The sequence below is a fragment of the Balaenoptera borealis genome, assembly GCF_965194805.1.
Source record: "Balaenoptera borealis genome assembly, chromosome: 15".
NCBI classification, from domain to species: domain Eukaryota; kingdom Metazoa; phylum Chordata; class Mammalia; order Artiodactyla; family Balaenopteridae; genus Balaenoptera; species Balaenoptera borealis.
This window is the reverse complement of record NC_138871.1, coordinates 16,496,767-16,518,562: the sequence shown is the minus strand read 5'-3', so window position 1 is coordinate 16,518,562 and position 21,796 is coordinate 16,496,767.

The following is a 21,796-nucleotide window of genomic DNA, read 5'->3' as shown; positions in this document are numbered from 1 at the left end:
TTTCCATGCACATATCAACTTTAAAATCTTCATAGGATATTGGAAAGAACATAAGCTCAAGAGACAACCTGAAATTCAGCCATAGTTGCTCTACTTTCTAAACTGGTAAATTTGGGCAAGATACATAACATTTTTTCTAATTTCAAAAATTATCTACAGCATGCTAATAACATGCTACCATTCATGGAGACTTATGATACGTCAGGCACTATTCTAGCGTTTTAACTGTATCAGTTCATTCTTTCATTCAGTAACCCTATAAAGTAGTTACTATTATTAACCCTATTTTACAGAAAAGGAAACTGAGTCACAAAGCTTTTAAGGAACTCACCTAAGATCACACAACTAGGAAGTATCAGAGACAAAATGAAATATCAGGACCTCTGGCTCCTTTATTTATTTATTTATTTCTAGAAAATAAAAAAGATAATTTTACAATTCTTTTAATGGCAACTGGTAATCACCAAATTAGCAATGGTTATATACAAAAGTTATTACACTAGCTGTGCTGTTATTTCTTAAGGCTGATCAGATACCTAGAATCACAGACATTTCCTACATAAGATGCATCATATATGTCAAACTTGGTTATCATCAGCATTTATAAAACTAGACCTAGGGAAAGAACTAGGTCTGGGGACATATGCATGGTCTTCATATAGCAAATGTTTAGCCTGCCCTGATTATTAAAAAATCAGAATAGTGAGAATACTCACAGGCTGGCTACTTTAAAACACTTATTTTAACCACTTCAATAGTTAAAAAATCTACACCAACAATCATGTGATACCACTGCACACATATTGGAATGGCTAAAATCCAAAACACTAACAAAACCAAATGCTGACTAAGATGTGGAGCAACAGGAAGTCTCATTCATTACTAAGGCAAATGCAAAATCACACTCTAAATGAATTAAAAACTTATGTTCCCATAGATCTCTACAAATGAATGTTTAGATTAACTTAAATCATAATTGCCAAAGATTGGAAGCAATTAAAATGTCCTTCAGTAAGTGGATGGAGAAACAAATTTTGGTACATTCTTTTAATGAAATATTATTCTGTGATAAAAAGAAATGAGCTATCAAGCCATAAATAAACAAAGAGGAAGTTAAACTGTTTATTGTTAAGTAGAAGAAGCCAATCTGAAAATGCTACATACTGTATGATTCCCACTATGTGATATATTGAAAAAGACAAAACTACAGAGAAAATAGAAAGATCAGAGGTTGCCTGGGGCTTGAGGGGATGGGTAGAGAGACGAACTGGCAGAACATAGAACATTTTTAGAGTGGGAAAATTATTTTGTATCATACTATAATGGTGGATAAATGGCATTATGCACATGTCAAAACCCATAGAATGTACAACACAAAATGTTAACCTTGATGTAAACTATGGACTTGAGTTGATAGAAGTGTCATTGCCAAGATGTGACAAATGTACCACGCTCATACAAGTTGTTAATAATAGGAAGAACTTTGGGGGTAGTGTAGAGAGGAGATCTATGGGAACTCTCTGCACTTGCTGTGAAATTTTCCTATTAATCTAAATCTGCTGAAAAATAAAATTAATTTTGTCTTTAATTTACTTATTAATTTTTTTAATTATAAAAAAGGCTACATTGTAGTGTTTTGAGGAGTAAATGAAATAAAGTTGTGTAAAATACCCAACCCGATTCCCTGTAACAACTTCAGGGAAGGACGTCTACAGAGATTACTGTAAATTTTTATAATGACCATAAAAGATAATCTCAGACTTTGAAAATCTTTCCAAAATGCACAGATTTCCCATACCTATGACTCACTGAAGATGTGTTTCTTCTACCCCTAAAAGAAAATTAAAGGCAATCCCTGAAGGCATTTTGATCATTAGAGATAAAGCACACTTCAAATATTGAAAGCTGAAAGCTGAGAATTTTTCTCTTCCCGTCAAATTTATCTTCAGGATGCACTCTCATTAATTGTTTCCTCAACAGCCCAGCTGTGTTTAATCAGGATTTCTGGACAGTGATCTTTTCTAGAGCTAACAGTACCTTATGCAAAAAAAAAAAAAAAAAAAAAAAGAGAGTTTATTTTTCATTTAACAAGATCTTATTCCCAACAATAGCGTAATCCTTGAGAGGAAAGCGTTCAAGAGAGTCATCAAATAAATTCCCCTCTTTTTTCTCTTTTTAAATATGACTGTACATAAATTGAATACATTGCGTCAATCAGATCTTTACAGTGTTAAAATGGTCACTGAAATTATCTGTGTTGAAAAGATAATGAAATTAGACTCTTTAGTAAACAAACATGTAACTCAATATTGCATATAGTATATATATATGCTCAACAAAACCATCTACAAATATAAGACTATAATAATTTCTCACTGACATTTTAAACTAATTATTATTATTTCATGTTTAGATACGATTAGGATTTTTTTTTTAAGTAAGGATAAGAAAGACAGGCTGTTCTCCAAATACTGAAGTCTAAAGAGATTAGTGAGGAAAACAATTGGAAGCTTTAAAATTGTGTTTTATTTTTTGTCTCATCTATGAACAGCTTGCTATTTAATGAATTTCTTTTTTTCATTACAAGATTTGAGATGTTAAGAAAATAATAATAATAATAATTAGAATAATCTAATGTTATAGGTAAAATTAGCTAATCTAGGAGGCCTAGAACCAATTCTATCATTCAGCAGGGATTTCCAGCTCACATAGTCATGAGCAGAAAGAACTTCAGACATGATTACTGAATACTAAAATGATTCACCATCATCAGTCTTTCTCATGTGTCAACTCTGATCTTATTCTCCAGTTTTATATTTAGAGATGAGCTCTGTTCTTTGCAGGGAGTCCTCTCTGGATATTGAAACTAAAGCAAAAATGATCACTTGTAAATTTTACAATATCCTAAAAGACTAAACAAGTCACATCCTCAGGAGGAATAAGACATAGCAAAATTCCTAACACTCAGAACAAAGAGAAAATTTCCACAAGGATTCCGATAAGAATATAGATGAATTAATTGAGTGAAAGTCATCATCAGTAAACAAGGCAAAAAAAAAAAAAAAAAAATCATAGAGCTGCTACTCTATGACATCAGGCCAAAGAAAAATACAGTTTAAGTAATTATACATGGAACCAGAATTATGTGGTCCTGGTGCAATGTTCTCACGGTTTAACTCAATCCATACTTTAGAATTGAGTATCTCAAATAGAAGTCCCCCTTCTTTTTTCATACTTTATTGTTTTTTTGGTGGGGGGATATGTGGCCAGGGTGTAGATTGGAGATATGTGTAGTAGGGGATTTAGGACATTTTAGAATTTAACAAAAACTTTAGACTCTCTCTCTCTCTCTCTCTCTCTCTCTCTCTACATATATAGATAGATAGATACATAAATACATAGATACATAGAAATAAAGATGGATATATATATATGACGTATATCATCACACACACACATATATATGTGTAATATATATATGCTATTAGGCTGCACCCCACAGGCCTATAAGGCCTGTGCTTGCCCAACTTCAAGACCAGTGAAAGAGCCCAGAGTCAGCAACAGTGACAATAATGGTTTAATGGATGGGGGAGCTTACACATCTGAAGCAAGGTCCTGGAGCGACACCCCTCCGTGTACAGTGGATGGCAGGTGGCAGTCTTTGCTGGTGTGGGGGAGGGAGGGGAGATTCCCAGTTACAGGGAAATTGACATTAGGTGGGCTCATTAGTTACCAGGGAAACCAGTAGAGGGCACGCCCCTCACAGCCCCTTAGATAAGAACTGTCAGTAGTTGGTGCCTGGGGCAAGTTCACAGGAAGGTCAGGCATGTGAGTAGGGTGTAGGTGAAGCAGGCACTGGTCAGGCAGGGGATGTACAGAGAGCAAGAGAACAGCCATCTTGACTGGCCTGACCATACATACGTATACATATATATATATGTATATGTATATGTATATAAAATCAGGTGTTTTTAAGTACAATTTCCATGAGTTCAGAAAGTTCTGAAATTTGTCTATGGAGCCTCAAGGAGGTCACAAACCCAAATGGATGAATGTGTAGTATATTCTTCAAGTATTTGTATATGCAAACCATTGTCTTTTAGTTGGAATTGTGGAATTAATGGTTTTCAGTGAGTTTTAGACTACTGTCTATCACAAAAATGGAGTCTGTCATGAATGCTTAATGTGGTCTATTTCAGCCCAGGGCCCAAATGTGACAGTGAGTGCACAGCCTCATGCATTAGCAGCTAGTTAAGGCTGTGAGAAGCTCTAATTTAAAAAAGCAGGGCCTGGAAAGAAGCAGAAGGTACACTGACATATCACAGATATGAAATGTATAAGGACTTACTTCTCTTCAATTTAAAAGAGAAATTCCTCCATAGGCTTAATGGTAGCATTTCCATCCCTTACACTGTTGCTGGAATGTCAGAATTGTCAGTCTGTGCACATGCTAGGATGTGCCCATTATTTCTCTTCAGTCTCCTTAGGCTGTGGTCTATGGATACATTTTTCTACTTGGTAGTTTGGAAACTAGCCAAGGAGGTACTAAAAAAGCCTGCAGATTAGACTTATCTGAAAAGCTTCTAAAAATGGGTCCTGCTCCTAGATGATCTAATATGATTAGTCTGGATGGGGGTGTAGGCATAGGGATTAGTAGAATTTCTGAGGGACTTTAATGTCTAACCATTATGAGCAACCATCACTGTTGTCTCAAATACATGTTTATCCAAGGGGACACGGAAAATCCCAAGGCCCATCCCATCAACGTTAACAGTCTCTTTCAGCTTTGTTAAACAATTAAAGCATATTTTTAGTCTAAAATGTGTTTTTGTTGTTTTGTTGTTATTGGTACATGATTTATAATATATTTCCAAGACAAGTTCCTAAAGGTAAAGAAAACATTTGTGGTATGCAAACACATTTGAGAGAACAAAAGATGTCTATACCCTGAGGTTTATTATCGAAACAATAGTCTTGCTTCATTTTTAGAACCAACATAGGAAAGAGTACTAGAAATTTGCAATTTACTAATTTGCATATATTAGCAGATATTTTTGGTTGTAATGAGCATAATGATCCAAAGTTATCCACAAGAATTATTTTCATTTAAAATCCTCAGGATAATTTAAATGACCGTATTGACAATTAGTGAGTAAACACTTTTACTCAACATGTAGTTGATGTTCAGCATCTGAGGCACCTAGTACTTTTTTGCTTCTACACCAGGGGTCAGCAAGCTGCAACGGCTGGGGCACATCAGGCCCAACTTCTGTTTTGGTAAGGTCCACATGCTATGATGTTTACATTTTTCAAATAGTTGAAAACAAATCAAAGGAAGAATAATATTTCATGACATATGAAAATTATGTAAAATTGAAATCCCAGTTCTCATAAATAAAGTTTTATCAGGACTCAGTCATGCTCATATAATATTTATGCTACTTTCACACTACGTGATACTTATAATGAAGAACATATAGCCCACAAAGCCTAAAATATTTATTATCTAGGCTTGTACAGAAAAAGTTTGCAGACCCTTATTCTAAATCCATCTTTGGTAATCCATTTACCTTTGCCTGGAATTGTTTTCATTTGCCACTATCCTCAAATCTATTCTATTCAAGAATTCTTTCTATATTTCCCCTTATCTCTTTCCTTTTTTCTCATTCCCTTTTTTTTCTTCACTCTTCTGTTTTTTGTTTTTGTTTTTTTTTGCAGGGGGGTAGGTGGGTACCTCAGATGCTGAAGGATATGATGATCATGCAAGTTATTCAATAGATAGTCATGCTACAAGTGTTTGGTGTGTATCCTTTGTATGTGTTCTTGCAAAATCTATATTGTTTTGATTGTATTTTTATATTTATGTAAGTGATAATTTATGATAATAAGTTTTCACATGTTAGTTTGTTTCTACTGTTTACATCTAGAAGACCATTGTTCTTAATTTCATCACATTTTTCCCATATTAGGCTTTTAATATATTTCATTTTTTTCTGTGCACTCTCACACTGACGAGCACTAACCTGGACTGCTTCCAGCTCCCAGACTCAAATAACACTGTGAAAACATCCTTGTATGTGTTCTTATGGATTAAAGTAAAAATTTATTTGGCTTGTGTCCTCAAAACAGAAATTCTATTATCATAGAACATACTGATACTACATTTGTTCAGGTACCACCAAATTAGTTTCAGCAATAACTACACTGGTGTGCACTCCCATCAGCAGAGTATGAAGATCTCAAGAACCCAAGGATTTACTTTCTAGAATAAACATGAAGCACCAGTTAAATGGTTTTGTGCTGAGGTACAGCCATAATGCATTACTAATATCTCAATTTCTAGTCTTCCCAAATTGCAACTTGTATTTTAGTTCTACATCACTAGCGTGTGGTACATAATGTATATATTATGTGAATAAATGATCAAAATCTGACCTTCCTAATATGTAAAATGAAATTGTATTTCATTACCTACCTAAGAGTTTAAAGTTTAATAAACAATGTGGTGGGCAGACTAATGCCCCAAAGATGTCTGCATACTAATCCTAGGAACCTATAAATATGTTATGTTATGTAACAAAGCAGAATTAAGGTTGCTGATGGAATTAAGGTTGTTAGTTATCAGATCTTAAATTATGGACAGTATCATAGTTTATCTGGGTGGGTCCAATGTAATCACGGTGGTCTTTAAATGTGGAAGATGAAGATAGAAAAGTCAGTTAGACTCAAAGAAGGAACTGTAATGATGAGGTTAGTATCAGAGTGATGCAAAGTAGGAACGATTTAACTGGCCGTTGCTGGCTTTGAAAATTAAGAAAGAGAGCTATGAGCCAAGCAATAAAATCAACCTCTAGAGGCCTGAAAGGGCAAGAAAACTATACTCCCTGTTGTAGGATGAATACTGGTTTCCTCAAATATTCATGTCTTAATCTATGAAACCTGTGAATATGTTACCTCCATGATAAAAGGGACTTTGCAGATGCGATTATAGTAAGGATTTTGAAATGAGCTAATCCTGGATTATCTGGATGAGCCCAATGTAATTATAAAAGTCCCTATAAGAGAGGCAGAAGGATCACGGCAGACTAGGAGATGTGATGATGAAAGCAAGCTATTGGAGTAATATGATGAAGGAGATGAACTAAAGAATATAAGTAGACTCTAGAAGGTAAAAAAGGCAAGGAAATAGTTCTCCCTCAGTCTCCCATCCAATCAGCCCTGCCGACACTTTGACCTTAGTCAAGCATCTAATTTTGGACTTCTGACCTCCACACGTGTAAGGTATTAAATTTGTGTTGTTATAAGTAAATAAGTTTGTGGTTATTTGTTATAGCAGCAACAGGAAACTAATAGAGTTTGTGAAACTTGAAAATAGAATGGTGCTGTAACAAATACCTAAAAATGTGGAAGTGGCTTTGGAATCGGGTAATAGGTAGTATCTAGTAGAAAAGTGAGGAGCATAGTGGAGAAAAATTACATTATCTTTGAGAGTATCTACATCATCATAAACAGACTGTGGATGGAATTTAATGTGCTGCTGGTGAGGGCTCAGAAAGAAAGGCATAACATGCTACCGGAGACTTGAGGAAAGGTGATTCCTATAACATAGTGGCAGAATATTTGGCTGAATTGTATTCTTTCTTACATGGAAAACAAAACTTGTAAGCAATGAAATTGGATATTTAGTTTAGGAAATTTCTATTTAAGTGTTAAAGGTGTGGTCCAATTTTCTTCTTGCGGTTTATAGTAAAATGCAAAGACAAAAAAAATTGAAGAATAAACTGTTAAGCAACAAAGAACCAGGACTTGATAATTTGTGGAATTCTCAGCCTATCTACGTAGCAAAAGACACTGAAATTAGGAGATTTATCATCTGGAAAGTGGGCTCTGGAGAGAAAGCCAAAGCTGTAGTCAGATAACCTTTTGCTAATGCCTCAGAAGGAACAAAAATTCGCAGTATTCAGTCATACAGAGTACTCTTTCAAGAGATTAAGCTCACAATGCATGGGTTCTCTTGACCAATTTAGCATAAGCAAAAAATAGAAATGGAATTGTTTAAGAAAGACCATTGAAGAGACTTTTGACTAATGGAGTCAATCATAACACACACAGAAGACCCACAAAATTCTGATAATGTTATATCAGCAGAAACACTGATGCTTGGACGGAAAGGGTCAGAGATAGAGACATGAGAGAAGACTGTTTACTCCCAAAATTCAACAGGTGGGAAACAGGCTGATAAAACTACTCAACTGAAAACACACATTCTCTATGTCTTCATAAAAAAGGAAGGATTGCCCAGAGGGCAGAGCCAAAGAGAGCAAAACTTTGGGCCCAGAAAGTGGTGCCTTGAGTCAAAGAGAATTTTTTCCCAAGCCTTGAAACAAAATGGAGTTTTCCCTGTTGAATTTGTTAAATTGCTTAGAACTGATGACTCCCTTTTCCTTCCATTTTCTCCCTTTTGAATAGGAATGTCTAAAACTCATATCCAATGTCAGTTAAAACATTTTAATTTTTAGTATTGATAATTTATTTTCTAGTTTCACAGGTTCAAAGATAGAGAGGAATTTTGCTCCAGGATAAGTCTCCTTCATACCTGATTTAGATTATTTAGATGATGAGATTGGGGTCTTTTGACCTGATGATATTAAAATGGGATTTTTGATTTGGAATTACTGCTACAATGTGATAAGATTTTAGGGATGTGATAGACATGAATCTTTGAGGGACAGATGGACGGCTGCAGTAGGCTGAATAATGGTCACCCAAAATTTCCTTGTCCTCATCCAGAAACTGTGAATGTATTACCTTACATAGTAAAATGGACTTTAAAGATATGATTAAGAATCTCGAGATGGGTAATTATCCTGGATTAACTGGGTGAGCCCAATATAATTAAAAGAGTCTTTATCAGATGAGAATCAGAGTAGTAATAGATGTGATTATGGAAGCAAGAGGATGGAGTAATATGAGGATGGGACGATGATCTATGGAATGCAAGTGACCTTTAGAAACTGAAAAAAAGCAAGTAAATGTATTCTTCTCTAAGGTCCTCCAGAAAGGATTACAACCCTACTGACACATTGATTTAAGTGCAGTGAGACCCATTTTGGACTTATAATTTAAAAAATTATAAGATGATAAATTTGTGTTAATTCACTAAATTGATGGTAATTTGTTACAGCAGCAATAGCAAACTAATATAAATAATGACAGTTTTTGCGGTTGTTGTTTCTTTGGTGTTGGAAAGACTCTTGGATTTCCCAGAATCTTGGAGTGAACAGCTTAAAATGGGTGATTATTTTGAGATATCTTTATTTTTCATTTGAGGTACAGAACAGGATCACATCCAAGTTCAGCTATTATGAAGCTTGTCTGAGTTGATATATGTTTCCAACACTGTTCTGTGAAAGTAAGTGAAAGCTGTCAGAGATACCTTAGCATCTGGAAAATGCTATAAATTGTGATAATCTGATAAAAGGGTTAGATGGTAAATTTCTGAAGAAATGCAAATATAATTGTGTAATAGTAAGAGTCATGCATCTGAAACAGTTCCTGGCATCTGGTGGTCAAAAAATATTTATCAAATAAATGTTGTAAATCACCTGCTCTTCCCAGAAATATCATATTGCTTCTTATTTTCAGCTGCTTTCTCATCCTGTGTCCTCTCTCAGAGATGGCCTCTATTCTCTACTCAACTCCTGAGTCTCCACCTTTCAAACATCCTTTGTATCATATCAGATGTCTCTTCCTTGCAATCTTTTTCTATTGCTCTTTGCATAACCATTATATTTGGTGTGTATTTTTATAATAATATGAACAATAGTTTTTATTAATATTATCCATTCTTATGTTTGTCTCCTACAACACAAGGTGATTTTCTCTTGGTGAGCAATCTGCCGTATTTATTTCTATATTCCTAGCATCTCATCACAATGGGAAGAACTCAGAGCTTATGAATGCATGTATGAAATGAACAAATTATTATGTAAATGAAAGTGTGAATGGATAAACATAAATACTTGTATATATGAGGGAAGATAGTTTCTAGGTCCTTCCTCTATTTGTTTCCCATTTACTGTCATAGCTACTTAAATGATTCCAACAACCTATGTCCTTTCTTTTTTTAAAATTGAGATATGATTGGCGTATAACATTGGGTTAGTTTAAGGTGCACAATGTGTTGATTTGATACATTTGTATACTGCAGTAGGATTGCCACAGTAGCATTGGCTAATATCTTCATCATGCCACATAATTATCACATAACTATCATTTCTTTTTTGTGGTGAGAATATTTAAGACCTATTTTCTTAGTGACTTGGAGGTTTATAATACAGTTTCTCAGAATTAAATACATTTTTCCCCCTTATAGTTGCTATCATTTTAAAACACTTAGAAAATTTTAAAAATATGTGTGCACCTGTATAAAAAACATGGGATTCTTTGGATGAGTAGTTGGTGATGAGTTGCCCCTCGGATTAAAAGGAGTTGACTCCAGAGGCAAATCTTGGACTCAAAAGTCATCTTTGGAAAGTATGCATTGATTAGTCCTTCAAAGGTGATATTCCACAAGCTATCCATAAAATAGCCCTGTCTTAGTCTTTTTGGTCTGTTATAACAGAATAGCAAAAACTGGGTGGCTCAAAAACAATAGAAATTTATTTTTAATGTTCTGGAGACCAGGAAGTCCAAGATCAAGTCACCAGCAGATTCAGTGTCTGATGAGGACTCACTTCCTCGTTCATAGTTGTCCATCTTCTCACTGTAAGTTCTCATGTCAGAAGATGGAAGCTTTCTAGGGTTTATTTTACAAGGACACTATTCTCATTCATTTGGACTCCTCCCCCATAACATAATCACCTCCCAAAGGCCTCACCTCCAAATATCATCACATTAAAGATTAGATTCTAACATAGATATCTGGGGGGAGGATACACAAAAATTCAGTCTATGTCAAGTCCTGTGTTTTGCTTTGTTTTGTTTTTGTTCTCTGAACTCTAAAGTTGATAGAATCATATGATTTAGAACTCTAAAGTTGATAGAACTGTATGTTAAACTGGGAAAGATAGAATGATCAATGATGGTTGGAGAGAAAAGAATTCCTGAAATTAAAAAGGACAATAAAAATCAGAAACATGAATCTTGGAGCCACTAACACAAGCAAATAATCTTATTTCAATAGGTCTCCCAAAATAGTGTAGCAATTTAGAAAATTATAATAACTATTATAAATAAGATAACATATGATTAAACAGTATAAAAATTTTAAGGAAATTTTATAAAAATTTTAAGGAAAAATCTTACCAATAAAAGTGAAAAGATAAGCAGGAGGTCCTTTTAATGTCTATTACTTAATAGCCCCACTAAAACTATTTAACTGAGTAAATATCAAATAATTAATATTATATATTACCTTGTAGTTTTTTTTGTGTGTGTTAGAGGTGAAAATTATTTCTGCCCTGTAAGAAATAATGACCCTAAATATCATGATTATGTTCCCTGTAAGACACTGACAAGTTTTGAATATACCTTAGCAATCTTTCTAACATTATTTACACAACTGCCAACATTTCAAATGCCCTTTGAACCAGCCTTTCCATATTATTGGTCCCTTCAAATAATGAGTGTAATAAAATATTTAATATGTATTTATTTTATATATTTGTATGAATGTCAAATTTTAATTTAAAAAAATCATACTTTAGCAAGTTTGGTATAGTGTGTCCTACCTTAGGATACATTTTCATCAAAACAATTTAATAGTTAAAGTGAATTTATCATGGCTCCAAAACCTTGAAAAGAAGTTTTACTTCTGTGGTTCTAGTCTTTCCTTTTATAGAAGGAAGAAGCTAGTTTAGATAAGTGGGGGTTATCCTGTGATTTTAGCATGCCATGACTCAGTTTGGCTTTCATCCCGAAAATGTCCCATCTTATGAAAGAAAACCCAAGATAAAGAAAAATATCTCAGTTCAGATCAATGAGGGTCTGAGGAAAGAGCACCCAGTCTCCTGCCTCACCCTTGAACACTCAAGGTGAATTAACTATAGATATAGATGGTCAATCTCATCAATGCTTGCTGATTACAGGTGCTATTCTTCCTATATTAAACCCTGACACTTTCACTTTGCCACCTTTTCTAAACCTCTTCCTCTGACTAAATATACCACAGAGATTTTTCCTCTCTCTTGTCCTTTAAATGTAACCTTTGTGCCCTTACTGGAAAAAATAAAATAACATAATCCTTTCTGCTCTGTGATACCACCTCTGCAAATTTAATAGGGAGAGACTTACTTTGCAAATGGAATGTTAATATTAGATGTCCATTAGATGGACTATTTTCTGTGGTTCCAGAGGATACCTTTATTCCTAATCAAGCTGTATGGTCTCTGGATGTATTTTGCCTTCTCTACTATATTTGATGCATACCCAGATAAAGCTCTTGACAACAGAGCTGATACTTTATAGCCTAGAAATTCTCCTGACATAGGAATAATAGCTGCAGCAGACCAAAGAATGTTAAATATGCTCTCAAAAACCAGTCACATAAAAGGGCAAGAGCCTCCAATCAGCGCATAACTTCTTTTTACTCTAAAGTTTTCCCACTCCCCTGCCCACCTCTGAGTCTCTGACAAATGCAAGTGATGTTGACTAACTCCTTTGCTACAGCAAACTCTAAATAAATACTTCCTGTGTGTTCTCATTTTCATGGTCTTTATTTATTTCAACATAACCAAAGGTGACATAGGTGGAAAGGCATCTTCAATGAGAAGCTGTAAGTAGAAAATTTAGTTCAAAGCTTTGGAAAGGAGAGCTGGGAGAAAGAGACACTCTATCTGGTGGACTGAGTGCTTGGACAGGAGAAATGTTGTGTAAAAAAACAATATATCATGGGAATCCCAAGGAATTTCTATGAAAGAACTTGTAGCTGGTGTAAAGAATGTTCAGGAGAAAAGTGAAAGGAAAGCTACTTTCAAATCCATGGCAATCGATTTAATAAACTCATTATCTAAAATGAGGCTGTTACATTTAAATAGCTTATGCAACTTTAAGAATGCCAGAGTTATACAGGGGAAAACTGGGTTGCCCCTTATCCTTATGGTAGATACCAAAACAATAGTGCATACAACACAGGGAATAAGTTCTAGAACTTACAGAATGAGTTTCAGCTCCCTCATAATTTCTATGGCTTTAGACAGCCACATCTCTTCTCTGGATGCAGATTTCTTATCTGTAAAATGAGGAGGTTTAACTCAATTGCTGTGAGTACTTTCTCCGTATGTAAAGCTGCTAGTAAGAGCCTGTAGTGTCTCCACTGCATGATATGTGATGAGGTATAAGAGTTTCTGTAGATACTGTTCTTTCAAAAATAGGTTTATGACCTTTAGTGAAGTCAGTTTGAGACAACTATATTTTGCTTTAAATGAATGCACATATTAGATAGAAAAAAAAGTGAAATTTTTATATTGTTCCTTTTCTAACTGAGAAAGAAAAGTAATTGGTAGTCCAATTATTTTAATATTGAAAGTTTGAGTTGGCAGAAAAACCCTCACTAGGATTTCTAAATTTGTTGGAGCTCAACTTCATTCTCCAATCCCCCATTCCCTAGCTTAGAGATAGGTTTTCATTTTTTTCTTCTCTGAATTCTCTATTCAAATGTTAAGTGCAGCAATCAAGTCAGATAAAGCACTGAGAATACCATCTTACAGAATTCAGTATGCCCTAAATATGAAGCTACGTACTGATAATGCTGCCTGAAGTATAACATAGGAAGCATAAATTTTGCTAGATACATTTACCATTTTCAAACATAACTCATATTCAGGGCTCTTTAGTGTAGGAGTTTGTGTATTTGAATCTTTCCTTTACAGGACCATTCTGAATAAAGTGCCAATTTCTTCAGTTCCAAATGGAAATATTACAGAATAGATTTAGAATGGTTTGGTTTGTTTATTTTTTATTAGCAACATATTGCAAACTTGATGATCTTTAACTTGGAATGAAGAATTCCTTTCTATCCAAATTCAGGACAATAGGACAAGAACAGTTTTTCTAACTGCAAAGAAAACATTTAATCTCTGTGAAAGTTAATGTGCAGCCCTGGACTTCCTAATTTGATTTTATTTCTTAGCTCTTCCCTTTTAGTTCCCTCAGGCTCAGTCTGAAAATTGTTTACCAACTGCTGCTTACAATTACAATTACTGTATATTTTAATAACATAATGAAGAAACAAAATAGACATTTCCCAAGGTTTAGATTGATGTCAGAATGTGCCAGAAGTGTCACATTTCACTGGTATTCAGTGAAAGAATTCAGTAGAAGGATTCAGTTCCTTGATGGATTCTCTGTGCTCTTTCTTCTCCTCTAAACATGCTCTGAATCAGACTAATGAATGCCAAATTAAAAAATGTGCCTAGACCCTTGGGTGGAGTGTCGGGGCATGAGGAGATTATGCCTCGTTATGCTACAGGAAACCAAAAGAATAAAGTGACTTGGTCAAAATCAAATCCAGCACAAGTTTCTTTCATTAAATAAATATTCATTGCCAAGTACACATGTCCAAGTAGTGAGCAATACTAACAAGATCTCTGTCTTTAGGAAGTTTAGAGTCTAGCAGGGGAAACAGACACTATATATATGTCTTCTCTTGATTCTAGTCAATCACCATTCAATGAAATCTGTTCCAGTTTACAGCAAAATTGTGTGGAGTAATTGATACCCTTTATTTTCATTCCCTTTTCTCCCTACTCTAATCACATTCTCATCCATAACACTGCTAATGTTCTTATCTTTATTTACCAATGACTCCCATATCACCAAATGCAATGCATTTTTTTTCTCATTTTTACCTTACTCAACCTATTAGCACAATTTGACCAACTTATTCATCCTTCTTATTTTAAATATGGTCTTTACTAGAATACCAGGGTCGATCAATCTGTCTCTCTCTCTATCATCTATTTATATCTGTATCAATCATCTATATATATATATCATTTGTACCTATCTATCTATCCATCTATCATCTATTGATCTCTTCCTCCCTTTTCTCTCTGCCCACATGCCTCCCTGGATACTCCTTCTCAGTGCCCTTTGCTGCTTTCTTCTCACTTGCCTCATCTCTAAACACCAGAGGGCTCCAGGCACTAAGTCCTTAGGCAACTTTCATTCTATGCTCACTTCTCATGAGATCATATCCGATCCATATTTAAAATACTGTGTGTGAAAAAAATACAAAATTTTGGATTCATATCTTCCCTCTTCCAAATTAGACCTAAGAAGTACCTCAAACTAAACATACCTACAACCAAAGTTCTGAGTTCCATTTCTCATACACAAAATTTCTGAAAATAATAATAAATGAAAGCTGTTACTTTTTGTCTTCCCCAGCTCAGCAAATGAAACATCACTCAACTAGTCTTTCATGGTCTACATCGAATTCACTAAGAGAAGCCTGTCAGTGCTGCATCAGTATAAATCCAGCACTGACCCCTTCTCTACCATCTTACTCAGTCCACAATTGTCTCCCATCTAGCCTGTTACGTTTGCTCTCTTAAGTAGGCTCCCGTCATCTATTTTTTCTATACAGGAACAGGAATAATTTTCTAAAATGTAAATGAAATACTGTCACTCCACTGATCAGAAGCTTCTGATGGCTTCCAAACTCACTTAGAGAAAAAAACAAAAAAAAACAAAAACACAAAGCCTTATTAATATGGTCTTTACCATCCCTTGTGTTCTGGCCCCAGGCTAGCTCCCTTAGCTTATTTCTTATCCCTTCCCACCAGGTGCCCTTCTCTCCAGCCAAATTGGCCTCTTTTTAGCTCTTGAAAACACTGAATACACCCTCACATCAGGAAATTTGTATCTGATATATTTCCTGCCTGAAAAAAAAAGTATCCCTGAATATTCATATGGCCCCTTCCTGATTCCTTTCAGGTCTTGGCTCATAAATGACCTTGTCAGGGAAACCCTTACTCACAACATAAGTGGCATGCTGTGACAAAAGAGTAACATCCCCAACCAATAATCTTTATTCCACCTTTTCTGAGGGAATTTCTAAGTAACACGATGCAGGGTAACTTTACCAGAATACTTATTTATTATACTTGATTGTCCTCTGTTCTAAAACTCTGTTTAAGGTGCATTCTGCTGATGTGAGCTTGGGAGAAAAGAAATGTCAAGGACCTCCTTTTAGTTCTTTTCTTTGAAGTCTGGAGGCAATACTGTTCAGGATCTCATTTCTTCTCCCCATCTCACACTTTCTCTCTCTAGTACCAAAAAACAAAGCAAAACAACACCCAAAAAACCTTCACAAATAAAATGTATCTCCAACTTTCTGCCTACAGACCTCAAAGAGAGAAGATAAGAGAATAAAGAGAGAAAGGAGAATTTTCTAATTTCTTCACTACTCTCAAAATTTGATTCTATGCTGACTCTTATATGTTATTGATGATTAGAAGAATCTACCCCTGAATATGTTGGCATGAGAGGCAAAGGGAGTTGCATATGCATCAGAGAAATTGTTTGATTGTCTATCAAGGTTTTGTGATAAAGAGGTAAAAGATGTTGGAAATACAATTGCTCATAGAGGATTTGCTTAGATTCCCTAAACTAAGCCTATACAGCTAGGGGATCTCTTGTGTTGAAAAATAAGTGCACCATATTTGAAAGCAATGTACATCCATTCTCGACACCTTCCGATTTCATAGGATAAACTTCTGAACATTTATAACTATTATTATAACTATAAATATAGTTGTAACTACAATGATAACTATAACCCATGAGTGGACAGATTAAATCTATTTTTTTTAATTGAAAATAACTGTTTAAGAAACAAGTAGATTGTTCATTTGCACTTACTCTTAATAAAATGATTCTGTAGGTGGTTCTGTTCTATGGTTCTCATTCTAGACTATGAGAAGATCCCTCAGAATCTAACAAATCATTAAGCTTTAAAATTGGAAAAACCTTAGTGACCATCCAATCCAACTATTGAAATGTTGTTGTTGAAGATTTTATACTATTTTCCTTAAGTTTATTGTTTTCATAATGTGATTATTCCATGGATTATATGCCTGAACATGATATTAAGGAAGAAAGACACACACACACTCACTTGCTGTCTAATGATTACTTTCTAGATTAGTGCTTATATAATTTTTATCTTCTTATTTTGTATCCAAATATTTGAAGACATGGAAAATATTACTTATGCCAAACTTAATTTCAGAGCTTCAAATCTGACAGTTTTTGACAGTTCTCCTTAAATATTTTTAAACAGTTATAGATGAGGATACAAAAGAACTGAAATTAATAGGACTGATTGAACCTACACTTCACATTAAATTCACATAGAGTCATTGCAAAATACAGGAACTGCCAACCCCAGTAGGAGATTGTTGAATTGTTGATTTGTTGACTTTACTGCAGGAAAGTGTCTTTTTTTTTTTTTTTTTTTTTTTTACTTTAACACAAAGAATGAATTCCCCAGTTGTTCATTTGGGCATAGCTATTTTGCTTACTTTTCAAGCTCCTATTTTAAATATTAAAACAATTCTTCTAGTAAGCAGTAGCATCTAATTAAGGCCTCCAAATGTTTTACAGCTTTATGATTCAAGAACTCAACTGGGGTGTGAGTAATAGGTTATAGGCAATCTGGGATTTTAGTCTAATGGAAACATATGTAAGACAGTGACAAGAGAAATGCAGATCACTCAGTTAGACTCGACAGCAGTTAGCATGAACATATGTCTAAAGCTGAGCAGCCTGCTAACTTCATTGTCACTTAAATATTCAAATATTTGAACACTTACTACCTACCAAAAAATTATTTGAGCCAAATTTGGTTTCAGAGTTCTAAATATAATAGCTTTTGACAGTTTCCTTAAATGTTTTCAAGCAGTAAAATATGAGGCTATAGAAGTACTTCAATCAATAAGGCCAATTGAATCTGTTGTTTACAATGAGTTCTCAGAGTTCTTGTCAAGAGTAACCTTGTTTGATTAAGTGTGCACTATTACGGAAGATTCAGGTAAACCTTATTCAAAGGTTGATTACTAAAGAACTGTAGATCTTTTTTCATTGAAGTATCCTTAAAGAAGAGTATCCTCTTCTTTAATGTTGATATTCTGGATCCACCATTAGTGTATATGCTTATGCATTAGGAATAGTGAACTGGTCAGTTATAACACTAATTTTGGGTAATAATGTAAGAAATAATTTTTCACAAACATCAAATATGTTTTAGAATTCACTGTGCACTCTAGAAAATCTTAGAAGGATGGAAACAAGGTTGAAAAGGCAACGTATTCTATAATGAGGATAGATTTTGGAATCTAACAGCTCTAAATTCATGGATCTGCTTGAACTCTTTGAGTCTATATGACCATAGAAACATTATTTATATACCATGAGACTTAATTTGTCTCAGATATAAAGCAAAAATTCTAATAGCGACTTTAATATTTATGGTGAGGAATACATATGATCATATGTGTGAAGTTCCTAACAAGTGTTTTTTTTTTTTTTTTCTAACAAGTGTTTTTCACAGAGCAAACACTCCGCATTTGTTTTGTTGTTATTGTTCTTATTATTGTTAATGTTCTTTACTGTTCTTTTCATTCATCCACCCTAGGAAAGGCCTCAATTATTATGTAGGGCAACCTGCAGCTGGTCATCTCTGCAACTTCCCCACCGAGTGGTCTTCAGCATCTTATACAATTTTTCCAGTATGAGAAAATTCATCCAGAGCATGGAAATTGTATTGAAATAGGATACAGTAAAAATTAATTTCTACATGAGCCAAAATATGTATTATCTAGACCACAGCATGGAGAATAACCTGATTTATGTCAGCATTTCCTAACTTTTAGTAAATAATCCACTTTACATTTTCAAAATTGAGTAGAAGACAAGTCAGCCTTGGGAAGAAGTCCTCTGAATCTAAATGAATTTATAAAATGCAGAGAATAAGAATATTCTTTCGATAATGGAGTTAGTAAAAATGACAAAATGGTCCATATGTAAATATAACAATATACTTTGTTCTACATTATGGTTGACTATTGCCTCCCAAATAGAAAATAAGTGTCCCTTGGGCAAGCTTCAATTTTCTCCCTTTACATTTGGAGTATATAACATTTCTCTTCTTTACTGACAATTTCTCAAATGTTCAGGGTAGAGATATTGATTTTCATTGGATAGAGTGCTAATCATTACCCATTTTTGGAGTGAATCCAAGGTTATAAATTAGAGCAGGCTATCGGATATGGTTGACTTGTAATGCTGAGCTGGGAGATTAAAATCCCACATGCAAAAATAACCCTGAATCTATTAGGTAGGAAATAAACCTGGAAATCAAATGAAGTGGCCTCAAAGTGTAAAGCCTGATTAAAAAAGTGATAAAGAGATGGCTAATGAAAGGAAAGCAAAGAACTTGTTAAAAAAAATTCTGAAAAACAATTGCATTAAATTGTTATGTTTGCATTTATTTCTCAAATATTTATTATATGTCCTGGACAATATATACGTATGTACTTAAACATTAAAATATTGCCTTTTTCTCAAAAAATGAAACCTGTGAGGGAAAGACATACACAAGCAAAGAATACAATGAAATACATTAATTGCTATAAATTTGATAAGAGCAAGCAGATACAGAAAGTAACATGACATGATTAAATCAGCTATGGTTTTACAGAGGATGAGGAATTAGAAATGGATATTAAAAGGATACATCATATACAGAGCAGAAACAAAATCAGTTCAGAGTGATATAAGAACATACGAAAAGGTTTAGAGTATGCTCAGTGAGCCGTTCCCATGACCAGGATACAAGGTGCCTGCAGAATGAGGAAGTCTTGGCAGGTCAAGGGGTTTGGAGCATGACTGGGGACAATGTTATGTGTAATGATATGCACATTACAAGTAAAGAAAAGATTAAAGAAAACTGAAATATATCAGGATATTTTGGGACACTTCTAAAGAGCAGAATAGTAAACTGCCTTGATTTTGGAAGTCCTGTCTAGTCTTTTCAAGATGTAAATATGCTACTTTTAAATAGGTAAATGGACAGATAAATAAATTATAAAGCCCTACCCAAGAATGGAAACAAAGAATAGATAGCTCCAAGTGTAAAAAATAAAAAAGGAATATCAAACTTAAAAGTGAGTATGTTAATGTCCTCATAAGATGGAAATGAAAACTACAGATTCTGGCTTGGAATTTGACACCCTGCCTGGAAAGCTGGAACCTGGGAAATAATTGTTGAATCTGAAAAACTTGTACAACATCACATAGGATGCACCTGGGCCAGTGGGGTTTAGGGTGGAGGATAGCAGGAAATCAAGCCAAGAAATCAGCGTCTTAGTCTACAGTACATAAAATCACATGCCCTGAATTGTTACAGGACTTGAAAAACCAGGAATTCTTAAAGACTGTTATTAAAGTAAAAGTAAAGTACAAACTGCTACCAGAACAATGAATACCACAGAGACCAGAAAAGTCAGAATCAGAGTACTTACCTTCCCATCGTCCTTTGCACTACCTCTACAACCTAAGGATCCCATGGGACTCCTGAATGAGGTTATTCAGGTAAGTAAATAGATAAACACACAAATACATGTTAGAGAATAACCACAACAAACTCTGTGTCTAACACAATAAAAATATGTCAGAAACTAACTTTATAAATCATACCCAAGAACTTAAATACTGATAAATTAATATAAAATTTTTGAAAACCTAGATGAACTGGACAATTATGAGTAAAAAAAACTTGATTTAAGAAGAAATGGAAAACCTGAATTGACCAAAATGACTAAAGTGTATAAAATTTATAGCCAAAAAAAATCTTTCTTCAGAGTAGATATCAGGTCCAGAAAGTTTTAGAGGCAAGTTACATAAAACTTAAGGCATGGATAAATGTTAATATATACAATACAGAGAAGTCAAAAGAAATAACACTACCCAAATTATTCTATGAGACTTCTAAAACCATGATAGCAAAACAGAAATAAGATAGTGAAAGAAAAGATAAATGAAGGCTAATCTCACTAATACAAAGACACACATACACAAATCCTATGAAAATATTATTAATTTTACCTAGAAATACATTATAAACCATGGCAAAGTAGGTTCAACTCAGAAATATAAGGACATTGGGAAATATAAGGAGTTAATAGATATCATAATTACCATATTGTAAAAATGTAAAGAAACATAGAATCTTATGGAAAAGACAGCTGGAAAAATGCAACATGACACTGAACCCAGAAACATTCAAATGCATATGTGGCATCTACTATGTAGAGAACTTTTCCAAAATCCATAAAACTGTGTGTGCATTTACTCCACCGCATTTCAATTATATATCTGGTTAAACATTAATTTGTGTAATCCTTTTTCACATATGCAAGTTTCTTCTTTTCATCATTGTTTATAATAACAATATAGAATAATAGAAAGTTCTGTTCGTATGGGAAAATAAAAGTACATTATGATATTTCACATTGTGGAAGATCTTAGAACAGTTAAAAGCAATGAACTTGAAATAATTTATAAATCTCAAAAATGCATTGACAAGTAAAAAACTAAGTTGTAAAGTCATGCATACAGTATTTTAACTCCTAACACTTTTAAATTCCCAAGACCATAATATTTTTATAGTGGTTTCACATATGTACTAAATATATCAACATACAGATTAGGATGTAATCTAATGCAAAATATTCATACCTGTCCTTTGTGTGAGGCAAATAGAGAAAGCATTGGAGAGGTTTATAAAAAG